Genomic DNA, 24,354 nt, shown 5'->3' on the forward strand with positions numbered 1-24,354 from the left:
ATTATTTTTCACAGAACTAGAAGAAATAATTCCACAATTTACATGGAAACATAAAAGATCCTGAATAGCCAAAGCAACCTTGAGAATGAAGCTGGAGGAATCAACCTTCCTAATTTCAGATAATACTACAGAGCTACAGTCATCAAGGCAGTATGGTACTGGCACAAAAACTGAAATACAACCCAATGGAACTAGATAGAATGTCAAGAGATAAACCCACCAATCTATGGGCACCTTATCTTTGACAAAGGAGGCATGAATACAATGGGGAAAAGGTAATCTCTTCAGTAAGTGGTTCTGAGAAAACTGGACAGCTAAGTAAAAGAGAATGAAATTCGAACATTTCCTAACACCATATACAAAGATAAACTCAAAATGAATTAAAAAACTTAAAGTAAGACTGGAAACTATAAAACTCTTAGAGGAAAAGATAGGCAGAACACTGTTTGACATAGATCACAGCAAGATCCTCTACAGCCTACCTCCCGGAGTAATGGAAATAAAAACAAAAATAAGCAAATGGGGCCTAATTAAATATAAAAGCATTTGCACAGCAAAACAACCCTCAATTTGCTGGAAAAAATAACAGCAAATGAAACAACAGACAAAAGATTAATCTCCAAAATATACAAACAGCTCATTCAGCTCAATACCAGAAAAACAAACAACTCAATCAAAAAGTGGGCAGAAGACCTAACTAGATATTTTTCCAATGAAGACATATAGATAGTTAATAAACACACAATAGATATTCAACATCCTTCATTATTAGAGAAATGCAAATCAAAACTACAACGAGGTATCATCTCACACCAGTCAGAAGGGCCATAATCAAGAAATTTACAAACAAAAAATGCTGGAGAGGATATGAAGGAAAAGGAACACTCTTGCACTGTTGGCGGGAAAGTAAACTGATACAGCCACTATGGAAAACTTTAAAAAACTAGGAAGAAAACTACCATATGACACGATAATGACACTATCGTGCATATACCCTGTTCAGTTCAGTCACTCAGTCATGTCCGACTCTTTGCGACCCAATGAACCCCAGCTCACCAGGCCTCCCTGTTCATCGCCAACTCCTGGAGTCCACCCAAGCCCATGTCCATCGAGTCAATGATGCCATTCAACCATCTCATCCTCTGTTGTCCAATTCTCCTCCTGCCCTCAATCTTTCCCAGCATCAGGGTCTTTTCAAATGAGTCAGCTCTTCACATCAGGTGGCCAAAGTATTGGAGCTTCAGCTTCAACATCAGTACTTCCAATGAACACCCAGGACTGATCTCCTTTAGGATGGACTGGTTGGATCTCTTTGCAGTCCAAGGGACTCTCAATAGTCTTTTCCAACACCACAGTTCAAAAGCATCAATTCTTCGGTGCTCAGCTTTCTTTATAGTCCAACTCTCACATCCTCCATGCATGATCACTGGAAAAACCATAGCCTTGACTAGACGGACCTTTGTTGACAAAATAATGTCTCTGCCTTTTAATATGCTGTCTAGGTCGGTCAAAACTTTCCTTCCAAGGAGTGTCTTTTAATTTCATGGCTGCAATCACTATCTGCAGTGATTTTGGAGCCCCCCAAAATAAAGTCAGCCACTGTTTCCACTGTTTCCCCATGTATTTCCTATGCAGTGATGGGTCCAGATGCCATGATCTTAGCTTTCTGAATTTTGAGCTTTAAGTCAACTTTTTCACTCTCCTCTTTCACTTTCATTGAGAGGCTCTTTAGTTCTTCTTCACTTTCTGCCATAAGGGTGGTATCATCTGCATATCTGAGGTTATTGATATTTCTCCTGGCAATCTTGATTCCAGCTTGTGCTTCCTCCAGCCCAGCATTTCTCATGATGTACTCTGCATATAAGTTAAATAAGCAGGGTGACAATATACAGCCTTGACGAACTCCTTTCCCAATTTGGAAGCAGTCTGTTGTTCCATGTCCAGTTCTAACTGTTGCTTCCTGACCTGCATACAGATTTCTCAAGAGGCAGATTAGGTGGTCTGGTATTCCCATCTCTTTCAGAATTTTCCACAGTTTATTGTGATCCACACAGTCAAAGGCTTTGGCATAGTCAATAAAGCAGAAATAGATGTTTTTCTGGAACTCTCTTGCTTTTGTGATGATCCAGCGGATGTTGGCAATTTGATCTCTGGTTCCTCTGCCTTTTCTAAAACCAACTTGAACATCTGGAAGTTCACGGTTCATGTATTGCTGAAGACTGGCTTGGAAAATTTTCAGCATCACTTTACTAGTATGTGAGATGAGTGCATATACCCTGAAGAAAGCATAAGTTATTTGAAAGAGCACATGTACCCCAATGTTCACTGAAGCACTATTTACAATATATAGGACATGGAAGCAACCTTGATGTTCACCAACAGATGAATGAATAAGGAAGTAGTGGTACATATATACAATGGAATATTACTCGGCCATAAAATGAAATGCATTTGAGTCTGTTCTAATGAGATGGATGAAACTAGAATTTATTTTACAGAGTGAAGTAAGTCAGAATGAGTAAAACAAATATATTAATGCATACATATGGAATCTAGAAATATTGTACTGATGAACCTATTTGCAGGGCAGCAATGAAGATGAAGACATAGAGAACAGACCTGTGGACACAGAGGGGTAAGGAGAATGTGGAACGAATGGAGAATAGCATGGAAACATATACAATACCATTTGTGAAATAGATAACTATGAGAATTTCATGTGTGACTCATGGAATTCAAACCAGGGCTCTGTGACAATCTAGAGGGGTGGGATGGGGTGGAAAGTCGGAGGGAGGTTTAAGTAGGAGGGGCATATATATACCTATGGCTGATTCATATTGATGTGTGGCAGAAACCAACATAATATTATAAAGCAAGTATTTTTCAATTAAATATAAATAAGTTTTTAAAAAAGAAGTTCACAGGCTCAGGGAGGTAGAGAAATTTGCCCCAAATCACAAACCAGTAAGAGGTGGCACAAGGAATGCCTCACCCATGGCCTTACTGCTAACCTGGGCTACCATTAGCTCTAGCAGCCTACAGCCTACATCATCTTCCTAACTGGCCTATAGACTCACTGGAGGTCAAAAATACTGTTTAAGTGTGGAGATTCCTTAAAAAATTGCAAATAGAACTGCCTTATGACCCAGCAATCCCACTGCTGGGCATACACACCAAGGAAACCAGAATTGAAAGAGACACATGTACCCCAATGTTCATTGCAGCACTGTTTATAATAGCCAGGACATGGAAACAACCTAGATGTCCATCAGCAGATGAATGGATAAGAAAGCTGTGGTACACATACACAATGGAGTATTACTCAGCCATTAAAAAGAATACATTTGAATCAGTTCTGATGAGATGGATGAAACTGGAGTCGATTATACAGAGTGAAGTAAGCCAGAAAGAAAAACACCAATACAGTATACTAACACATATATATGGAATTTAGAAAGATGGCAATGATGACCCTGTATGCAGACAGCAAAAAAGACACAGATGTGTAGAGCGGACTTTTGGACTCAGAGGGAGAGGGAGAGGGTGGGATGATTTGGGAGAATGGCATTGAAACATGTATACTATCATGTAAGAATCAAATCGCCAGTCTATGTCCGATGTAGGATACAGCATGCTTGGGGCTGGTGCACGGAGATGACCCAGAGAGATGTTATAGGGAGGAAGGTGGGAGGGGGGTTCATGTTTGGGAACGCATGTACACCCGTGGTGGATTCATGTCAACGTATGGCAAAACCAATACAGAATTGTAAAGTAAAAATAAAAATATTAAAAAAAATACTGTTTAGCTCTCATGTATACTCTCGCACTGAATTCACTCTCAAGTGCATACTTGGGGAGAGAATTTCTCCCTTTAACCTGGAAAGAAGGGTTCCTTTCAATATTTCAGACAGCTTCTAGAAACAAGTTACATGAGGTGGTTCTCTAAGTGTACACTTAAAAAAATCAAACGTGATATCTATTGATACAAGGTTTAACTTTAATGAAACTAGATAGTTTAGTGTAGTTTACATAGGCAGTAGGTGAAGCTATAATAAGCTGCAAGGAAGAGATACTGAGCAAGGATCAGGATGGCAGATTTCTCTATTGAGGAGACACTGTTGTGGTCAGAGGGGAGCCACAGGGGCTCTGGGGTTTTAATAATATTTGAGTCACTGTTTTGGGTGGTGGTTACATATATTTTCACATTATAATTATTCATTATTAATCTCTGTATATGTTTCATGCTTCTTATGTATGTTATATATTACTTTAAAATTGAACCCAACAAGAGGGAATATGTAGGTCCCAAGACACAAATACTGAGTTTGAATAAAGGTATTAACAGCAACCCACTCTAATATTCTTACTTGGAAAATTCCATGGACAGAGGAGCCTGGTAGGTACAGTCCATTGGGTCACCAAGAGTCAGACATGACTCAGCACACATGCATTAACATGGCTACATGAAGAAGATATTATCAGTCAGAAGGTTACTCATTCATAAAACAAAACTTTTAATGCCAATCTAACTACTGTTTGGGCAAAAATGTCTCTACTCACTTGACTGTGAGTATTCCTAGTGCCTTTGTCAACACAGTATCTAGTCTGAGATAGACATATCAGATGATGTTAGCCTCATGTGATTAGCAGACCAGGAGTTTCTATGCAAGATGTCAACTCTTCTCCCATCTCCTGCCTCCTGAATTACTATAATCTACTTCTTTATGATCTGAAACCACTACATATCAGAATTCTGCCCCCCTATCAATCACAAACACAAACACACACACACACACTCTCTCTCTCTCTCTCTCTCTCTCTCTCTCTCTCTCTCTCTCTCTCTCTCTCTCTCTCTCTCTCTCATCATAACAGTATATGGATGTTTTTTCAGGGGACATTGTGATAAAATCCTCATCATCTCATGTTCATCTAAGCCAGTTATGATGCATCCAGTATCACTGACAATCACTGATTTGGGGTTGGTCATATGACCAGATTCAGTCTCATATTCTTGGGATAATGGGGGTGGAAAGTATTATGTCACAGTTTTCTTGCTCTTGGAAAAGGAACACTGGAAGATATTTTCCACTTTCCATAAATATTACCCTTTCTAGATATGAGATCTGTATTGCTACAGACATCTGGGGACCAAAATGATAGAGGACACTGAGGTGGATGAGAAAAGAGGGAAAGAATCTGAACCCTTAATGACACCCCTGAACTGGACTTCTCCATGTCTAGAACCCACCCTACTTTGCACTTCCAGTCTACTTGGCAATTAGACCAAATGCATAATGATTAACAGCTACCTGCCAGGCACTACTGTTGACCCTGAAGATACTAAAGTAAACAAAATGTACATCTGTCTCTGCCTTCACAGAACTCATATTTTGGGGTACCTGTATAAACAATAAATAAAATAAATGACTGAATTACACTGTAAGTAGGAATATTATACTGCTATGGAAAGCAGATTAGAGCAAGTTGAGAAGGCTTTATAAATTGTCAAGGAAAGAACAGAAGTGAAAAGCAAGGGATAAAGGGAAAGATAACCAACTGAACATAGAGTTCTAGAGAACAGCGAGGGGAGATAAGAAGGCCTTCTTAAATGAAGAATGCAAAGAAGTAGAGGAAAACAATAGAGTGGGAAAGACTAGAGATTTCTTCAAGAAAATTGGAGATATCAAGGGAAGATTTCATGCAAGAATGGGCACAATAAAGGATATAAATGGTAAGAACCTAACAGGCAGAAGAGATTAAGAAGAGGTGTCAAGAATACACAGAATAACTATAATGACCAGGTTTTCAATGATGGTGTGGTCACTCACCTAAAGACAGACATTCTGGAGTGTGAAGTCAAGTGGGCCTCAGGAAGCATCACTAAAAACAAAGCTAGTACAGGTGATGGAATGCCAGTTGAGCTATTTCAAATCCTAAAAGATGATGCTGTGAAAGTGCTGTACTCAATATGCCAGGAAATTTGGAAAACCCAGCAGTGGCTGCAGGATGGAAAATGTCAGTTTTCATTCCAATCTCAAAGGAGGGCAGTGCTAAAGAATGCTCAAAGCAAAAGAAAGTGAAAGTGAAGTCATTCAGCCATGTCCAACTCTTTGCGACCCCATGGACTGTAGCCTACCAGGCTCCTCCATCCATGGGATTTTCCAAGCAAGAATTCTAGAGTGGGTTGCCATTTCCTTCTCTAGGAGATTTTCCCAACCCAGGGATTGAAACCAGGTCTCCCGCATTGTAGGCAGACGCTTTACCATTTGAGCCACCAGGGAAGTCCATTGGCAGGTCGGTATAAACCCCTGACAGGGTTTCTGCCATAAGCAGTATGAGATCACTGCAGAACTGCAGAACTGAAGAGCAGGGCTCCTCACTTGCTTCACGCAGGGTGTGTAATTCATTCACACAAGCACACTGTAGAGTTAGTAAAGTACAGCAGAAAGCATGTTCACTAGGAGAACAAAGAACTAGAGCTCCAAGCATCCTTACTTGTCCTGAAGAATCCCGGATGAGGCCCCAAGATGAAAGGTTGCTGCTAAACCACAAAAGATGCCAGGATTCTTGGCCTCCAGAGGACAAGAATTCAATCCAGGGCCAGTGATGAGGTTTGATCGCTCAGAGCTTTTATGTAATACAGTTTTATCAAAGTATAAAAGAGACAGAGAAAGTTTCTGACACAGACATCAGAAGGGGGCAGAAAGAATGCTCAAACTACTGCACAATTGCACTCATTTTCCATGCTAATAAGGTAATTCTCAAAGTCTACAAGTTAGTCTTCAGCAATATGTGAACTGAAAACTTTCTGATGTACAAGCAAGGAGTTAGAAAAGGCAGAGGAACCAGAGATCAAATTGACAACATTCGCTGGATCATAGAGAAAGCAAGGAAATTCTAGAAAATCACCTACTTCTGCTTCATAGACTATGCTAAAGCCTTTGACTGTGTGGATCATGACAAACTATGGAAATTACTTAAAGAGTTGGGAATACCAGACCACCTGACCTATCTCCTGAGAAACCTGTATATGGGTCAAGAAGCAACAGTTAGAACTTTACATGCCAGAACTGACTGGTTAAAAATTGGAAAAGGAGTAAGACAAGTCTTTATATTGTCACCCTCTTTATTTAACTTATATGCAGAGTACATCACATCAAATGCCGACTAGATGAATCACAGGCTGGAATCAAGACTGCTGGGAGAAATACAAACAACCTCAGGTGTGCAGATGATACCACTCAAATGGCAGAAAGTGAAGAGGAGCTAAAAAGCCTCTTGATGAAGGTGAAAGAGAAGAGTGAAAAAGCTGGCTTAAAACACAACATTCAAAAAACTAAGACCATGGCATCCAGTTCCATCACTTCATGGCAAATAGAAGGGGAAAAAGTGGAAACAATGACAGATTTTATTTTGGGGGGCTCCAAAATCACTATTGATGGTAATTGCAACCATGAAATTAAAAGATGATTGCTTCTCGTAACAAAAGTTATGACAAACATAGACAGCATATTAAAAAGCAGAGACATCACTCCCTACAAAGATCTGTATAATCAAAGCTATGGTTTTTCCAGTAGTTACGTATGGATGTGAGAGCTGGACAATAAAGAAGGCTGAGCACTGAAGAATTGATGCTTTCAAATTGTAGTGCTAAAGAAGACTCTTGAGAGTCCCTTGGACTTCAAGGAGATCAAACCAGTCAATCCTAAAAGAAATCAACTCTGAATAGTCATTGGAAGGACTGATGCTGAAGCTGAAGTTCCAATACTTTGGCCACCTGATGTGAAGAGCTGATTCATTGGAAAAGACCCTGATGCTGGGAAAGATTTAAGGCAGGATGAGAAGGGGTGATAGAGGATGAGATGGTTGGATGGCATCACTGACTCAGTGGACATGGGTTTGAGCAAAATTCAGGAGATGGTGAAGGACAGGGAAGCCTGGCATGCTGCAATCCATGGGGTTACAAAGAGTCAGACACAACTGAGCAACTGAACAACAACTGGAATATTGTGAAAACTGGAAGCATGAGTTATAGACAAAGTATATATATTTCTATATTTATAGATATGATTTAGCCACTGAACTATAACAACAACAAAGAAAGATCTGGAATGTTGAGAAATTGGAAATTTTGTTAAGTAGTCAGAATAAGCCTCACTCAGAAAGTGTATTTAGGCAAAGATTTGAATGAGTTGGTGGGATCAGCCATTAAATATGTAGAGGAAGAACATTTTAAACACAGACAACAACCAGTTGAAGAGCCTTCAGGTAACGTGTGATTACTTAAGGTAGATATGGAGGGATTTTGTGGTAATGTAGCTGGATTTCAGAGAAATAACACATCAAATCTTGCAGAAACTTGTAGGTCATGTAAATATTTTGATGTTGTGTTGTTGCACTAATCAAGGCAAGAAGTTGTAGTGGCTTAGAATCAAGTGGTAGGAGTGGGGAAGGCAAAATTTTTCATACTCCCAGTCTACTTAGACCACAGAATCAACAGGATATCTGGATGGATATAACGGTAAGACTGATTCCAATATTTTTAAATATTTATGTATTTGGCTGTGCCAGGACTTAGTTGGAGCATGTAAGATCTTCAATCTTTGGTGCAACATGTGGGATTTTTAGTTGGGGCATGTCAATCTTTATTTGGGGCATGTGGAATCTAGTTCCCTGATCAGGCAATCAAAGCCAGAACCCCTGCACTGGGAACACAGAACCACCAGGGATTCCCCTGACTCCAGTATTTTTAAGTGAGTATCTGGAAGGCTGATGTTAACTGAGATGACAACCAACAGAATTTGATGGGCTGAAATGAAATAAGTTCATTTTTTGCATGATTGAAATGTAATGTCTATTGGATATCCATTTGTGCTTCTAGGTGGACAGTGACAACAGACTCTGGAGCCTAAGTTGGATATCAAAGCTGGGTAGAAAAGAGGGTATAGATGGCACAGAAAGCCTCGGTCCTGGATGAGATCATGAAAGGAATGAGTGTAGGTAGAGAAGAGGATAAGGATTCAGTTCTGAGGTTTGTCAATATGGAGAGAACACAAAGAAAGGAGGAGAAACAGCCAAGGAGACTGAGCAGCTACAGTTACATGACATCAGGGAACACCAGGAAAGTGTTGTCCTGGAACCCGGGTGTGTATGCGTCAACCTGACTGGATCACGGGGTATCCAAATATTTGGCTAAACATCATTTCTGGGTGTGTCTGTAAGGCTATTTCCAGGTGAAATTAACATCTGAGTTTAATTTGGATTGGACTCAGAAAAGAAGTTTGCCCTTCCCAGTGTGAGGGCAAATAATGCTGAATACAACAAAAAGGAGGAGGAAGGAAAATCTGGGCCTTTCCTGACTGACTGAATGAACTAGGATATTGATCTTCTACTGTTCTCAGTGCTACAGTTTCTCAGGTCTTCAGACCCTGACTAGAATCTACCTCATTAGTTCTCTTGATTCTCAGGCCACTGGAGTTGAAATGAATTAAGCCACCAAGCCTCTCTGGGACTCCAGCTTGCAGACACCAGATTGGGGGAATTCTGTCTCCACAACTGCATAAGCCAATTCCTTTAAAGAATCTCTTCCTGTATATATATCCTATTGTTTCCATATCTCCAGAGAATGCTAAATGATACACCAGGGGAGAAAGTAGTTCCAGGTGGAAGGAGTGATTGACTTGGCCCAAAATTATAGACAGGATACACAAGAAGGAACTGTGACATAGCAACTGACTTAGAAATATTGATGTCATTATTACATTGATTAGAAGTTTCAGTTCAGGTGAAGATGTCCTCGCTCAATCACAGTGAGATTAAGACAGAATGGAAGGATAGGGAACTGGAGACAGTGAGTGTAGACCCTCGCTATGTGAGGTAGGCTACCAAGGTGAGGAGAAATGTCCCCACAGGGAGTAAGAAATAGGGAGGCAAAAAGAAGGTTTTTTCCTGTTTGTTTTTTAAATAATAATAATAAAACAATTTTTATTTTGACAGGAGTAATCTACCAGAGGGAGGGAAAGTGATGCAGATGTTACAAATGCTCTGAGATCATGAACTTCCTTTTCCATTGAGCCAACCTAGAAAATAATTTCCTGCTCCTTGCAACCCAAAGGATTTTCACTAATAGAGTGAACAGCGTCTTCACATATGTAAGTCTTCTCTGTTTTATGCCCACTGAGGTATAATTTTTCTTTTTTTTCTTTTATTTTATATTTTATTTTTTTTAATTTTAAAATCTTTAATTCTTACATACGTTCCCAAACATGAACCCCCTCCCACCTCCCCCCCCCCCACAACATCTCTCTGGGTCATCCCCATGCACCAGCCCCAAGCATGCTGCACCCTGCTCAGACATAGACTGGCGATTCAATTCTTACATGATAGTATACATGTTAGAATGCCATTCTCCCAAATCATCCCACCCTCTCCCTCTCCCTCTGAGTCCAAAAGTCCGCTCTACACATCTGTGTCCTTTTTCCTGTCTTGCATACAGGGTCGTCATTGCCATCTTCCTAAATTCCATATATATGTGTTAGTATACTGTATTGGTGTTTTTCTTTCTGGCTTACTTCACTCTGTATAATTGGCTCCAGTTTCATCCATCTCATCAGAACTGATTCAAATGAATTCTTTTTAACGGCTGAGTAATACTCCATTGTGTATATGTACCACAGCTTTCTTATCCATTCATCTGCTGATGGACATCTAGGTTGTTTCCATGTCCTGGCTATTATAAACAGTGCTGCGATGAACATTGGGGTACATGTGCCTCTTTCAATTCTGGTTTCCTTGGTGTGTATGCCCAGCAGTGGGATTGCTGGGTCATAAGGTAGTTCTATTTGCAATTTTTTAAGAAATCTCCACACTGTTCTCCATAGTGGCTGTACTAGTTTGCATTCCCACCAACAGTGTAGGAGGGTTCCCTTTTCTCCACACCCTCTCCAGCATTTATTGCTTGCAGATTTTTGGATTGCAGCCATTCTGACTCGTGTGAAGTGGTATGAGGTATAATTTTTCATAGTGCTCTCATTCTGGTGTGGATGATAAATTATATGCTCACACTAACTAGTTATGGACATTGGTTCTGAAGCCATAGATTCCAACCCTGGGCCTACCACTTAACAGTTGACATCTTCAGAAAATTATTTCTGTGCCTCAGTTTCTTCATATGGAAATGGGAATAACAATGGCATGTGTCTCGTGGGGTTTTGCTGAACAAACAAGGTAAAGCGCTTTAAAAACACACAAAAGGATGTGCTACATGGTAACTATTTCATAAATATTAGGTATTATTAAATCTGCATGCTATATGATGCAATATTCTCCTTTACCATATAGAATGTACACTGCTTCCTGATCAGTGTTTCCCTTTCACACATATATTCTTAAAGGTAATTAGTTAAAATAAAACTAACAAAGGGAACTTATCCACAGCTCCCTCTTACAGGCAAGGAAGGTGGGAAACTAAGCAGTTAATTAACAAAGAATAGGAATTTTAAAATAAATGATAACGTATGGATGGTGTCAAGATGCCTGGACTGATGTGCAATATTTTTTGTCAACGTGATTGGGCCACAGAAAGTGCCCAGACAAGTAGGTCAACCATTATTGTGAGTGTGTCTGTGAGGGAGTTTTAGATAAGATCGGCACTGGAACAAGTGGATTGAGTAAAGCAGGTTGCCCTCTAATGAGGATGTCCCATACCAAACAGTTGAAAGCCTGAATAGAACAAAAAAGCTGAGCTTCCTTCAGGAGGAGGGAATCAAATCTGACTGCTTGAGGTGGGACTCTGGTCTTTTCCTGCCTGTGGACTTGAACTGAACAAGCTCTTGAGGCTCAATCTCAGCACTTTTGGATTAGAACTTACACCACTGGCTCTCCTGGTTCTCAGCCTTTGGACTCAAATTAACTGTACCATCAGCTCTCCTAGGTCTCCACCTTGCTGAATGCATATCTTGGGCTCTTGTCAGCCTCTATAAATATGTGAGCCAATTCCTAATAAAAAAATCTCTTTCTCTCCTCTCTCTCTCTAAATATCCTATTGGTTCTGTTCCTCTGGAACCCTGACAATACACTTGTGAAGGCACTAGTCACTGGTGCAAATAAAATTACATGATGACATGCTGGAACTCAGTGAAGACCTGCAATATGATCACAGAATTTACAGATACTCCATCAGGGTCACAAAACAGGGTTTTTTTTTTTTTTTAAGATTTCTAATAAAACAGATTTATTGTTAATAACAAGCTTTTAGAATAGGTGGTTTAAAATAAAAGTATGCCTAACAATTTTATTAGGTCTTTACCTACTTTATTTTTTTTTGCATTATTCACTTTATTTATTTTTTTTAAGTTGCAATGTTGCCCGTTTGATTTATTTTTTTTTAATTTTATTTATTTATTTATTTTTTAAATTTTAAAATCTTAATTCTTACATGCGTTCCCAAACATGAACCCAATAATTATCTGATGGTTATTAAAGGCTATGGTGGACAGAATCCTAAAACTGGTTTCCCAAGATACCTCACCATAATCCCAGGTACTGTCAATTAGAGGAGGAATCACAGGCACATTTGTGTTATATTTGCATGGCTAATGGGATTTTGCAGTAGTAACTGAGGTTATTAAACCACTTACCTCAAAATTGGGAGATTATCCTGGATTATCCAAAGGGGCCTAACATAATAACAGCAGTCCTTTAAAAGCAGAGAGTTTTCCCTGGCTTGCAGCAGAGGAAAGCAAAAGAAATTTGAAGCACAAGGTTTTGACACACCATCATTTTCTTGAAGATTGAGGGAACCATATGATGAGAAAAACAGGCAGCTTTTAGGATCCAAGAGCAGCTTCGACAAGACCCTGCAAAGACATAGTTCAGTCCTGCCACCATAAGAGATAAATTCTGCCAATCACCTGGATGAGCTTAAAAGCTGCTTCTTCCCCAGAGCCTCCAGGTAAGATTCCAGCCACATTGACACCTTGATTTCAGCCTCATAAGATCCTAAGCAGAGAACTCACTTGATCCATGCGGCATGTATTATCTATGGGAACTGGGAAATAATACATATGGGCTGGTTTAAGCTGCCAAATTCGAGGCAATTTGCTGTGCTGCAATCAAAAACTGATCACAGGTATATAAGTTATTGGTGTATTGAATCTGTTGAGCATAACGTAATTCTCTGCATTATCCAATCTACTGGGGAGGTTAAGGAATAATTTCTGGCCCAGTGATAATCACACATACTTCAAAAAGTGCCAATTAAAATAAGCATCACCAAAGTCACAGTGAAGAGAATTCTAACTCTAATTGTAGTGAAGACTAATTGCAAAATAGAGGCAAAAACAGGCAGCCTGTAGTGGGACAGCAACATGAGGTCACATGGCTGTCAGATGGGGCCATACTCAACATGAAGGGCTTGGGCACAGGAGCTGCCCACTCAGTCCCTGCCCTTTAGATAGGGAAGAACATTCAGTTCCCAGTTCCTCTTAAGGGCAACAATAGGCAAGCACAGTCAGGGGAACTGCAGGTAGTGGTTCTCAATTAAATTGAAATACATTATTATGAAAAAGGGTTTGATGTCATAGACATTCTTTGAGGCTTTGGAGGCAGACAGACTGGCTCCAAAACTGTGATCTTAGCTAGCTTTCAGAATTCTAATTTATTAACTGTGCGTGAGTGTGTCTGTGTGCATGTGTGCAGGTAAGACACCTCCTCCATCAACAATCATGACAAATCTTTCAAGACCACTGGGTTTAAGATATGACTACATGATTCTGTACTAAGAGACCTGGATCAGCTTGCCTGATTGATCTAATCCCAGAGCCTACCATAGCACATGGGACATACGCATCTCCTGACTTTTACAGCAGCTCCCTGTACTCAGGAGCCTTTTACTAGTGTACTGGCGGCTTCCGGGATTCATCATCATTGGCCTTTCTAACACCTCTCAGTTTCTGAAATGTCCTCACAATGGGAGCCTTTGGAAATCCAAGGCTTTGCAAATAAAAAAATGACAGAAACACAAAAATCATCAAAAAACCAATACAATACTGTAAAGTAAAAAATAATAAATAATAAAATAAAATTTTAAAAAAGAAAAAATGTAACTGGAGAGATTAATTAGTGAATATAAGGTTTGTATAATAATATAATAGAAAGGGATGACAGAGGATGAGATGGTTGGATGGCATCACCAACTCGCAACACATGAGTTTGAGCAACCTCTGGCAGTTGGTGATGGACAGGGAAGCCTGGCGTGCTGCAGTCCACCGAGTCGCAAAGAGTCGGACACAATTTAGCAACTGAACTGAACTGATAAGGCTGGTAATGTGATTATTTAATCATTCTGTTGAAAATCACAAATATTCAGGATTAAGGAATTGCATCCCCCCGCAAACAGTGGAATTTTCCAATACAGGCCTTAGTGTTCACAGTCATAATATGATCTGACTTCTGACCCTACTGCCTCTCTTCATTCTCAGCCCTAATCTTTGTTTCCTCTTCCTCTTTGCCCATCTTGCACTGTACATGTACTCCATGGATACTTCTAATTCAGAAAGTACACTTCTTTTTTGGTTTGTTTTCCTGTGAGATCCTAAGGGCTGGCACCATGGTTGCTTTGCTCTTTGCTTATCATGTAGGACATACACTGCAGGAAACATCTTAGACGTCGCTGAATGTTTGTTGAATGCAACTCTTTCATACTGAAACTTTAACCCCAAAAACATCCATTTGCAACCTGGGGGTAGTAGAGTAGAGGCTTTCTACACCGGTACCATAGCTGTGGGTTATGAGTATCAGATATCATGGAAACTCTTCTAGAAACTCAGGAGGTTTTGGAGGACATGAACTGGCTCTTATCTCCATGTGCCTCTACACAGTATATGCCACAGTTTTTAGCCCACAGTATGGCAAAATGCAACACTTTCCAGAACTGAGTCATGTTTATGCCTTTCCACGTTTGCCACCCCCAAGTATAATGTTATAAGCTTAATACTGTCTGTAAAGGAAAGTACTATTTGTCATGAGAAAGACTCTAAAAATAAACAGAATGAGGAGATAGAGAAACAGTACAGAATTTTTCAATTTACATTGGTGACTCTCAAAAACACAAGTGAAGTCGCTCAGTCGTGTCCGACTCTCTGCGGCCCCATGGACTGGAGTCTACCAAGCTCCTCTGTCCATGGGATTTTCCAGGCAATAGTACTGGAGTGGATTGCCATTTCCTTCTCCAAGGGATCTTCCCGACTCAGGGATTGAACCCGGGTCTCCCGCATTGTAGACAGACGCTTTACCATCTGAGCCACCAGGGAAGTCCTCAAAAACACAAGAATGTTCTTCAAATTCTTTTTTAAATTGTGGAGATATGCAGACAATGGATTGTGACAGCAGTTCTAAATCCCAGCTCTGCCACTTCCTCACTCTGTGGTGAGCAAGGCATCTATCCTCCCGGGCCTTAATTCCCTCATTTGTGACACTGGAATAATGGTATTTATGCTGCAGGGATTTTATGAAAACTGTCAGTGAGTTATGAAAATAGCTGACCCGAAGTAGCCCCCAAAAAGATTCTATCATCTCTTCTGATATGTAGTTAGGAAACAGCAACAAGAGAACTAGGATTCCTTTACAAGAACTCTGGGAATTATACACATCAGAAGATTCATCCAAAGCAACAAGTCAAGGAGCTTTCCTGTGAGGTGTAGGCTGGTACTAAAAGCAATCTGATCAACGTTAAAATGAAGTTTAGAAACTAAGAGTCTAATTGGTGTCCTCTGCTAGGAGATCTTCTATTTTATGAAAACTGCTAACAAAACCACTGATTTTCAAATGTGCCCTGAAATAAATACCCAAGAAGATGGGGAAAAAATAAAGGGGAAGCCATTGTCCACTAATCTCTAATTCCAGAGAATGATGCCTGGCTCAGAACCCCTCTACCATGCTGCTCACTAATGTGCACCATCCCAGAACATGCAGATTTTACTGAGGTCCTGGAAGACTGTGGCCATTTTCCTGATTCCAATTTTGATTCCAAATCTCACTTGTTGTCTTTATCAAAGGAGCCTGTGAAATGTGCAGAACAGCTTGGTAACCCTGAAAGATCTGTGTTGCTTCTGAGGGAACCGGTCTCGTGGTGCAGTGCTTGGGCCTGTGGGTACACAGCAGCACTGATCAGTAAGATCCTGACCTTCCCTCCTGGGCCAGTTTGAAGTCTTTGTGGAAGGAAAGGGCATCCTGCCAAGAACTCGATTCTCACACAAGGAAACTAGCTCTGCAGCAAAGGACCCTCCCCAGCATACACAATCATCAAAAGTCATGAAGAAGTATAAATAACATTTACTTTGTTCCTTTGCAAGGACTCAAAACAGTCACCTTCCATCTGCCACAGCAGGGGTCAGTGTTGAATATACCACCATTTGATCAAAGCAGCTGGGCCGAAATCTCTGGGATGAAGCACTTCTGCAAGTGATATGAGCCGGGATGAAAGCTTTGGAGAGTGCATCAGTGAAAAAAGGAAGGGAACCAAACAGGACTGCTGGGAGCAGATTAAGTGTGTGTGTGTGTGTGTATGGGGGGGGGGGGTCTGCCTACAGTGTGGGCTTCCCTGGTGGCTCAGTGGTAAAGAACCCACTTGCTAATGCAGGAGATGCGGGTTCAATCCCAGGGCCCGGAGGATCACCTGGAGAAGGAAATGGCAACCCACTCCAGTATTCTTGCCTGGGAAATCCCATGGACAAGGATTCTAGTGGGCTATAGTCCATTTGGTCACAGAAGACTCAGACACGACTTAGTGACTAAACAACAACAGCAACTGTCTATGCTGAACTCACTCTGAGGTGTTATCACCAATGAGCCCTGAATTGGGCTCTCATTGGGCTATCTACTGCCAGATCACAGGCAACCCAAAGAATGTCCATGGTCTCAATATTCTCCCTTGTGAAATGGGAATGACAATATGACCTCTTGAGGGTTTTTATTAGGATTCAACTACAGAAGATCCATGAAGAGCCTAGCGTGGTGCTGATCTTTGTGTGTGCTATGACTCCACAGTAGTCTCAACTTTCGTTCAACTAGTTCATTACCTTCTTTTGCACTCACCATGTTTGATTATATGGTTACCTTTTTATTCTCAAAGATACAATTTTATTGAAAGAAAATATGTAAAGTACTGCATGTTCTGCACAGCTAAAGCAAAGTCTATTTAGATGACAAAGGCCTGAGTTCCAGAAATGCCACCCTAAGTCAGGCTGGGTAGTAAGCCCAGTGCTAGCCTATGAGACTTCCACAGAAAATGAGTCAGACATCTGGCCGCACTGACTAGCAGACTTTGCATGGCGCTGATAGGTCCATGGTTCTCGCACGGATGGTGCCTACTGGGAGAACTGCAGTTTGGAAACAGAATCTTTTCTCTATTAGTGCCACTTTCACAATTTAATTCATTAACTCAGTGAATATTCAGTAGTGTCTCTCCAGCTGTATCAGAAAGTTTGCTGGACCGTGGACTGACAAAGTTCCATGGTTTGACAAAGACAAACAACAGCCCTTGCCCTCAAGGGTATCACAATGTACCAAGGGAGGCAGAAACATTCAGTATAGAAACTGATAGCATCTGCGTGACTACAGTGTGTTCTCAATAATGTTCTGGGCTGGTGGAGATTGACCAGTGAGCAAGAGAGAAAGATCTCTAAGATCAAGGACTTTGCAGCTGGGAACTATGGGGGAGGACAGAGATAAGTACAAACATAACAAAGAAGTAAATAACAGAGTCTGTTAGGTGATAAGTGCTGCAATGAAAGGACAATGTACGGCAAGATAAAGGGGATGAGGGATAGGGTGGACGGTGGGACAGGTGGGTGCACCTGCCCATATACTGTCCAGTGGCCTGGGTAGCCCTCACAGAGAAAGCAAGTGAAAACTGAGCAAGGCCTCCATGGAAGTGAGCAGGTCAGCCAGGCAGATGTGGGTGAGGAGCATGCAGGCAAAGGGAAGAGCTGGGACAAAGGCCCTGAGGAGGGAGCCTAGCTGACATGACCCAGGAACTGCAGAGCCCAGCTGACCTGGAGCTGAGTGACTGAAGGGAGGCTGCTGGGGTATAGTCAGAGAGGAGACAGGGTCAGATCCTATAGGACCTCAAACACCTCTCTTAGTGATTAGCATTTGACTCTAGAGACAGCACTAGCAAGGGTTTGGGTGCTGAATTTAGGTCAGTAGAGAGGACAGTATCGGTGAAAAAGGGGGACACTGCACTCAGGGAACCAGAGGGAGTGACCAAAGAAGCAGGAGGAATCAAGACATGCTCACGGCCTCTTTGAGAGAGTGGAAACACTCACCTGGACTTGCTCTCCATTGACCTTTGTGCTCACACCCTTGATTGTTCACATGTGTGCTGTTACTCACACACTCACAAACCTAGAAGTCTTGCTTTTATCCCCATGGTTCATTGATTAATCAAAGAGAAAGACTGGGAAGGCACTGTTTTGTTCTGATCACTTGGTGTTTGAGAAGTTTCTACTGAATGCCCTCCTAGAGCCCCTCTCTGCACTTTAGGGAAAAAGAGATAATGCAAGGAACACGATGAAGCCTCCCCACATGAAAAGCCACGTATGCAGTTGCCTGTGTTCACTCATCTCTCATTTTATATTTGGAATAAACAATTATTAGGTGTAATAAGAACCATCCTTCATGGTCCAAAGAGCCTTTGTCACACTCTTTCATTCAATCAATATATTTTGAATCCCTGCTGGATGCCAAGTTCAGGTCACTGTGCTGACTCTGAGAACAGGTGTTTATTTGGCTGGCCCCTAGCCTTTACATTTTTTTCAAACATGCAGACAGACCATCACAGCGCTCCCTAAATAAAACCATGACAGAATTCAAGTCAACGGAGCCTGGCAAAAAGAGGAGGGTAATTTGATCGCAGTAAAAGAGATGAGTGAGTAATGGTCAGGAAAGCCTTTGCGGGAGGGAGAAATTAATGAGGTAGGTACTTTCATTATCCCCATTTTAAGATGAGAACTATCAATGTCCAAGATATTCACTGATGGAAGAAACACAAGCTGGAATCAAGATTGCCGGGAGAAATATCAATAACCTCAGATATGCAGATGACACCAGCCTTATGGCAAAATGTGAAGAGGAACTAAAAAGCCTCTTGAAAGTGAAAGAGGAGAGTGAAAAAGTTGGCTTAAAGCTCAACATTCAGAAAACGAAGATCATGGCATCCAGTCCCATCACTCCATGGGAAATAGATGGAGAAACAGTGGAAACAGTGTCAGACTATTTTGGGGGGCTCCAAAATCACTGTAGATGGTGACTGCAGCCATGAAATTAAAAGACGCTTACTCCTTGGAAGAAAAGTTATGACCAACCTAGATAGCATATTCAAAAGCAGAGACATTACTTTGCTGACTAAGGTCCATCTAGTCAATGCCATGGTTTTTCCAGTAGTCATGTATGGATGTGAGAGTTGGACTGTGAAGAAGGCTGAGCACCAAAGAATTGATGCTTTTGAACTGTGGTGTTGGAGAAGACTCTTGAGAGTCCCTTGGACTGCAAGGAGATCCAACCAGTCCATTCTGAAGGAGATCAGCCCCGGGTTTTCTTTGGAAGGAATGATGCTAAAGCTGAAACTCCAGTACTTTGGACACCTCATGCGAAGAGCTGACTCATTGGAAAAGGCTTTGATGCTGGGAGGGATTGGGAACAGGAAGAGAAGGGGACGACAGAGGATGAGATGGCTGGATGGCATTACTGACTCGATGGACGGGAGTTTGAGTGAACTCCAGGAGTTGGTGATGGACAGGGAGGCCTGGCGTGCTGCGATTCATGGGGTCGCAAAGAGTCGGACACGACTGAGCGACTGAACTGAACTGACTATACAGCTAGTGAGAGAGCGAGATTTAAATTCTAGGGCATTTGGTTAACAAAACACCAATTTTCCCCACTTATTGACTACTACTAAAATCACATTCCCTGACTCTGCTTCCCTTTAATACATCCAGAAATTCTCACAGGTATGGGTGGTAACTCTCCTGAAAGCTGGAATCAGCTATAAATACCATAAAGCTCTGAGAAGGTCTGAAATTGTCTCCATCTGAGCTGACATCTGTTGTGGAGAACTCCTCCCTCTTAGAATTGCATTCCACTTCGACTTAATCACAAAAGAGACAATTCTAGGTTCCCTGCGCATCTCACCAAGAAAGGTGCCCAACTGTGCAGGATCATTTTTCTAATCTTGCTCTCACTTTCCAATCTGCCTGCTCCTTCCTAACTCAGAAAAAGTGCACAAATATGTATCTCTGACCTGTTGCTCTCAGGGCAGATCATCTCAGTTTTAGAACATTACATAGAAGCTATGGTTTCCTGGGTGCCTGGATCAACCAGGTAGGAAAAAAAAAAATGAGAGAGGAGAACATCTGTACCATAAGGGACGACATGTACTGTGTGTGCATCTCAGCAATCTCAGCACACGTGCAATCTGTCATAGTGAAGGGAAGATTACCTTTGGAGTCCGAGTCAAGGTCTGACTCAGTTCAATGTCAATCTCTTCAAAAGAGGGGAAATTCTACTAGGAAATATACATTCTCTCTTTAGTTTTGGTTGGAATTTGATGGATGGCAGTTAATGGTTGTGTCAGCTAGCTCTTGATGCACCCCACAATTTACACAACTGATTCTTTTGCTCACAATTCTGCAGCTCAATGAGTTCAGCTGGGTTCAGCTGAGCAATCCTGCAGTTCTCAGAAGACTTAATGCATTCGTGGTCAGTGCTCTGTTGCTAACTGGCTCTGCTGGGGGCTGGATGGTATAGGATGGTCTCACCCACACTTCTGGTAAATGATTCTCTTGCAGCTAGGGTGAAAGCGATGCATGGACCATGGATCTCACATCATTCACCTAGCCCAGGCTTCTTCACATTGCTATCATCTTGTTTCAAGAACAGCAACTGAGGGCAAACCCCAGTTCACAAGCGCTTTTCAACTCTCTGCTTGCTTCACACATGCTGTTGTCCCATCAAAGCAAGCTCCATCGCCAAGGCTATGACAATGTGGGAGGCATGCACGTATCACAGCTGTCGCTGTAACAGTCTACTACTACAGTGGCTCAAAAAACAACCCTGCTCATCAGTGCAGTAGTGCTGAACTATAGATAAACCACACAGTGGAGTGCTAGTCTTTCAGAAAAGATTTCTACTCTTGTTTAGAAAAAGTCAAAACTGTCTTGCCTTATTGTTTTAACAGGTAGAAAATACAATTATTTTATGAAAATCAGGGGAAAAAACTAATCTGTAAATATCCTTGGCATTGTACTAAACCTGCTACTTGTGGATCTCATTATCCAGAAACATGCTATGACTTTGCCAGTAGGAATTCACTCTCTACCTCCTTCCATATTATAATGTTGCCTCTCCTCTGCCTTCCAAAAACTATGCCCCACCCCCAGCACAGACATATTCAGTTCAGTTCAGTTCAGTCGCTCAGTCGTGTCCGACTCTTTGCAACCCCATGAATCGCAGCACGCCAGGCCTCCCTGTCCATCACCAACTCCTGGAGTTCACTCAGACTCACGTCCATCGAGTTCGTGATGCCATCCAGCCATCTCATCCTCGATCGTCCCCTTCTCCTCCTGCCGCCAATCCCTCCCAGCATCAGAGTCTTTTCCAATGAGTCAACTCTTCGCATGAGGTGGCCAAAGTACTGGAGCTTCAGCTTTAGCATCATTCCTTCCAAAGAAATCCCAGGGTTGATCTCCTTCAGAATGGACTGGTTGGATCTCCTTGCAGTCCAAGGGACTCTCAAGAGTCTTCTCCAACACCACAGTTCAAAAGCATCAATTCTTTGGTGCTCAGCCTTCTTCACAGTCCAACTCTCACATCCATACATGACCATTGGAAAAACCATAACCTTGACTAGACGGACCTTAGTCGGCAAAGTAATGTCTCTGCTTTTGAATATACTATCTGGGTTGGTCATAACTTTTCTTCCAAGGAGTAAGCGTCTTTTAATTTCATGGCTGTACTCAACATCTGCAGTGATTTTGGAGCCCCCCAAAATAAAGTCTGACACTGTTTCCACTCTTTCCCCATCTATTTCCCATGAAGTGATGGGATCAGATGCCATGATCTTCGTTTTCTGAATGTTGAGCTTTAAGCCAACTTTTTGGCCCTCCTCTTTCACTTTCATCAAGAGGTTTTTTAGCTCCTCTTCGCTTTCTGCCATAAGGGTGGTATCATCTGCATATCGGAGGTTATTGATATTTCTCCTGGCAATCTTGATTCCAGCTTGTGTTTCTTCTAGTCCAGCGTTTCTCATGATGTACTCTGCATAGAAGTTAAATAAGCAGGGTGACAATATACAGCCTTGACCTACTCCTTTTCCTATTTGGAACCACAGACATATTACATGGGTGTAATCTAATGTGGGAATGGTGGAATCGACTATAAAACGGCACCTCTGGTATGACAAGCAGATAGTACCCAGCAACTGTGAAGCAGACCTGTGATGTAGCTGCAGCCTGTTTGGTCCACACCTCCCTGCAGACAGGAGAAGGAAATGGCAACCCATTCCAGTATTCTTGCCTGGAGAATCCCATGGACAGAGGACTTGGCAGGACATGACTCAGGGACTAACACTTTCAAGTCCTAAGCAGACAGTGAAGGACAGGGAAGCCTGGTGTACCGCAGTCCATGGGGTCCCAGAGAATCACGACACGACTAAGTGACTGAAAACAAGAAAGTACTAAGCAAGAAATGAATAATAATAATCCCTGCAGACACCAGCACAATCTCCCAACTTTGCTAAATTGCCTCTTGATTTACTCAAATATCTTTTAAAGCTGAGTATGAGTTTTATCGTTTTACAATGTCCTAACCATATTTTTAGGATTCCTTGGTGTTTCATTTAGTTTGTAGTGGTTGATACTACCACTGTGATGTGATCATTTACCCATTCTATTTTCTACAGTATTATTGATGGCATACGTGAAAGCTCTTGGGATTTTAAATTTGAATATTTATTAATTTCTTCCACTTAAAGAAGTTTATCTTTACATCGTTTCTCAGGTGTTTCCCAAGAATATATTCCTCCTGTCTGCAAAAAAGAGAATTTTGTCTTCTTTACCAAAATGGCAGGCATTTTTCTCTTTACGATCTCATTACATGGGAAAGAAAATTTTACATGATATCTAATAACATGGGTGATAATTGATATATTTGCCTAGATTCTGATTATGATGGATTTGGTTTTTGATTTTTAATTGTCAGTATGAACACACTGAGGAATACATCTTGCTGAAATTTATATTTTTTCCTAGTGTAGTGGGGTTTTTTTGTTTTTTTTTTTTTTTGGTGGGGGGTAAGGTGGAAGTCCTAGCATGCAGCAGAGGAAACTTTCCTGAGCAGGGATCCAACTCGTGCCTCCTGCTTTGAAGTGCAGAGTCCTAACCACTGGATCTCCAGGGAAGTCCTCCTAGTTTGTTTTTGGTCATGGTCTGTCGCATTCCACCAAATGTTCTTTGATCATCCATACATCATTGAAATATGGTCATTAGAGGTAGTATGGCTATTGGTTCAGGTGATACTCTGTATATCTCTTATCTTTTTCTTCCTATAGTTTTGTTCTATCATGCCCACATACTTTTGTCATATTATGCTCAAGATATTGGGGGTAGTCTTGCCACCAGGAACAGAATCATTTTTATGGGCTATTTGGGTATACACGGAGTGGAACAGACCCTGGGAAGCTGAACAAACTTGTTATTTAGAAACCGGACTGCATGTTTCATAACCATTTTCCACATACCTTTCCGATTCGATTTCCCCTTGAGGAATGGATTATTTCCTTGGAAAAGTGAGTTGTCATGATCCGGCTTGCCTGATGCCAGCAGAGTGTCTGCAGGTAAAAGAGACAAAGATGCCTAAGTTGCAATAAGGCAAAATGTGGGGGACATCAGAGGTCTTCTCCATAAGGTTACTGTGAGAGCAGGGAAACAATCAGAAGGAATAAAATGCAGGGGGAAGGCTTTAGGTTGTTATATCTGGGGTTGTGGGAAGGCCACTTCTTGGCCAAGGGTATAGGATGGCTAGACCCACTCCAGTATTCTCGCCTAGAGAATCCCGTGGACAGAGGAGCCTGATGGGCTGCTGTCCATGGGGTCGCACAGAGTCCGACAGGACTTAAGCGACTTAGCATGCACGCGTGCATTGGAGAAGGAAATGGCAACCCACTCCAGTATTCTTGCCTGGAGAATCCCAGGGACGAAGGAGCCTGGTTGGCTGCCATCAGAGTCGGACACGACTGAAGCGACTTAGCAGCAACAGCAGCAGACAGAGGTGAGAGATCACCAAGTGGCCTTGCTGGAG

The sequence above is a fragment of the Capra hircus genome (assembly GCF_001704415.2).
Source record: "Capra hircus breed San Clemente chromosome X unlocalized genomic scaffold, ASM170441v1, whole genome shotgun sequence".
Lineage (NCBI taxonomy): Eukaryota > Metazoa > Chordata > Mammalia > Artiodactyla > Bovidae > Capra > Capra hircus.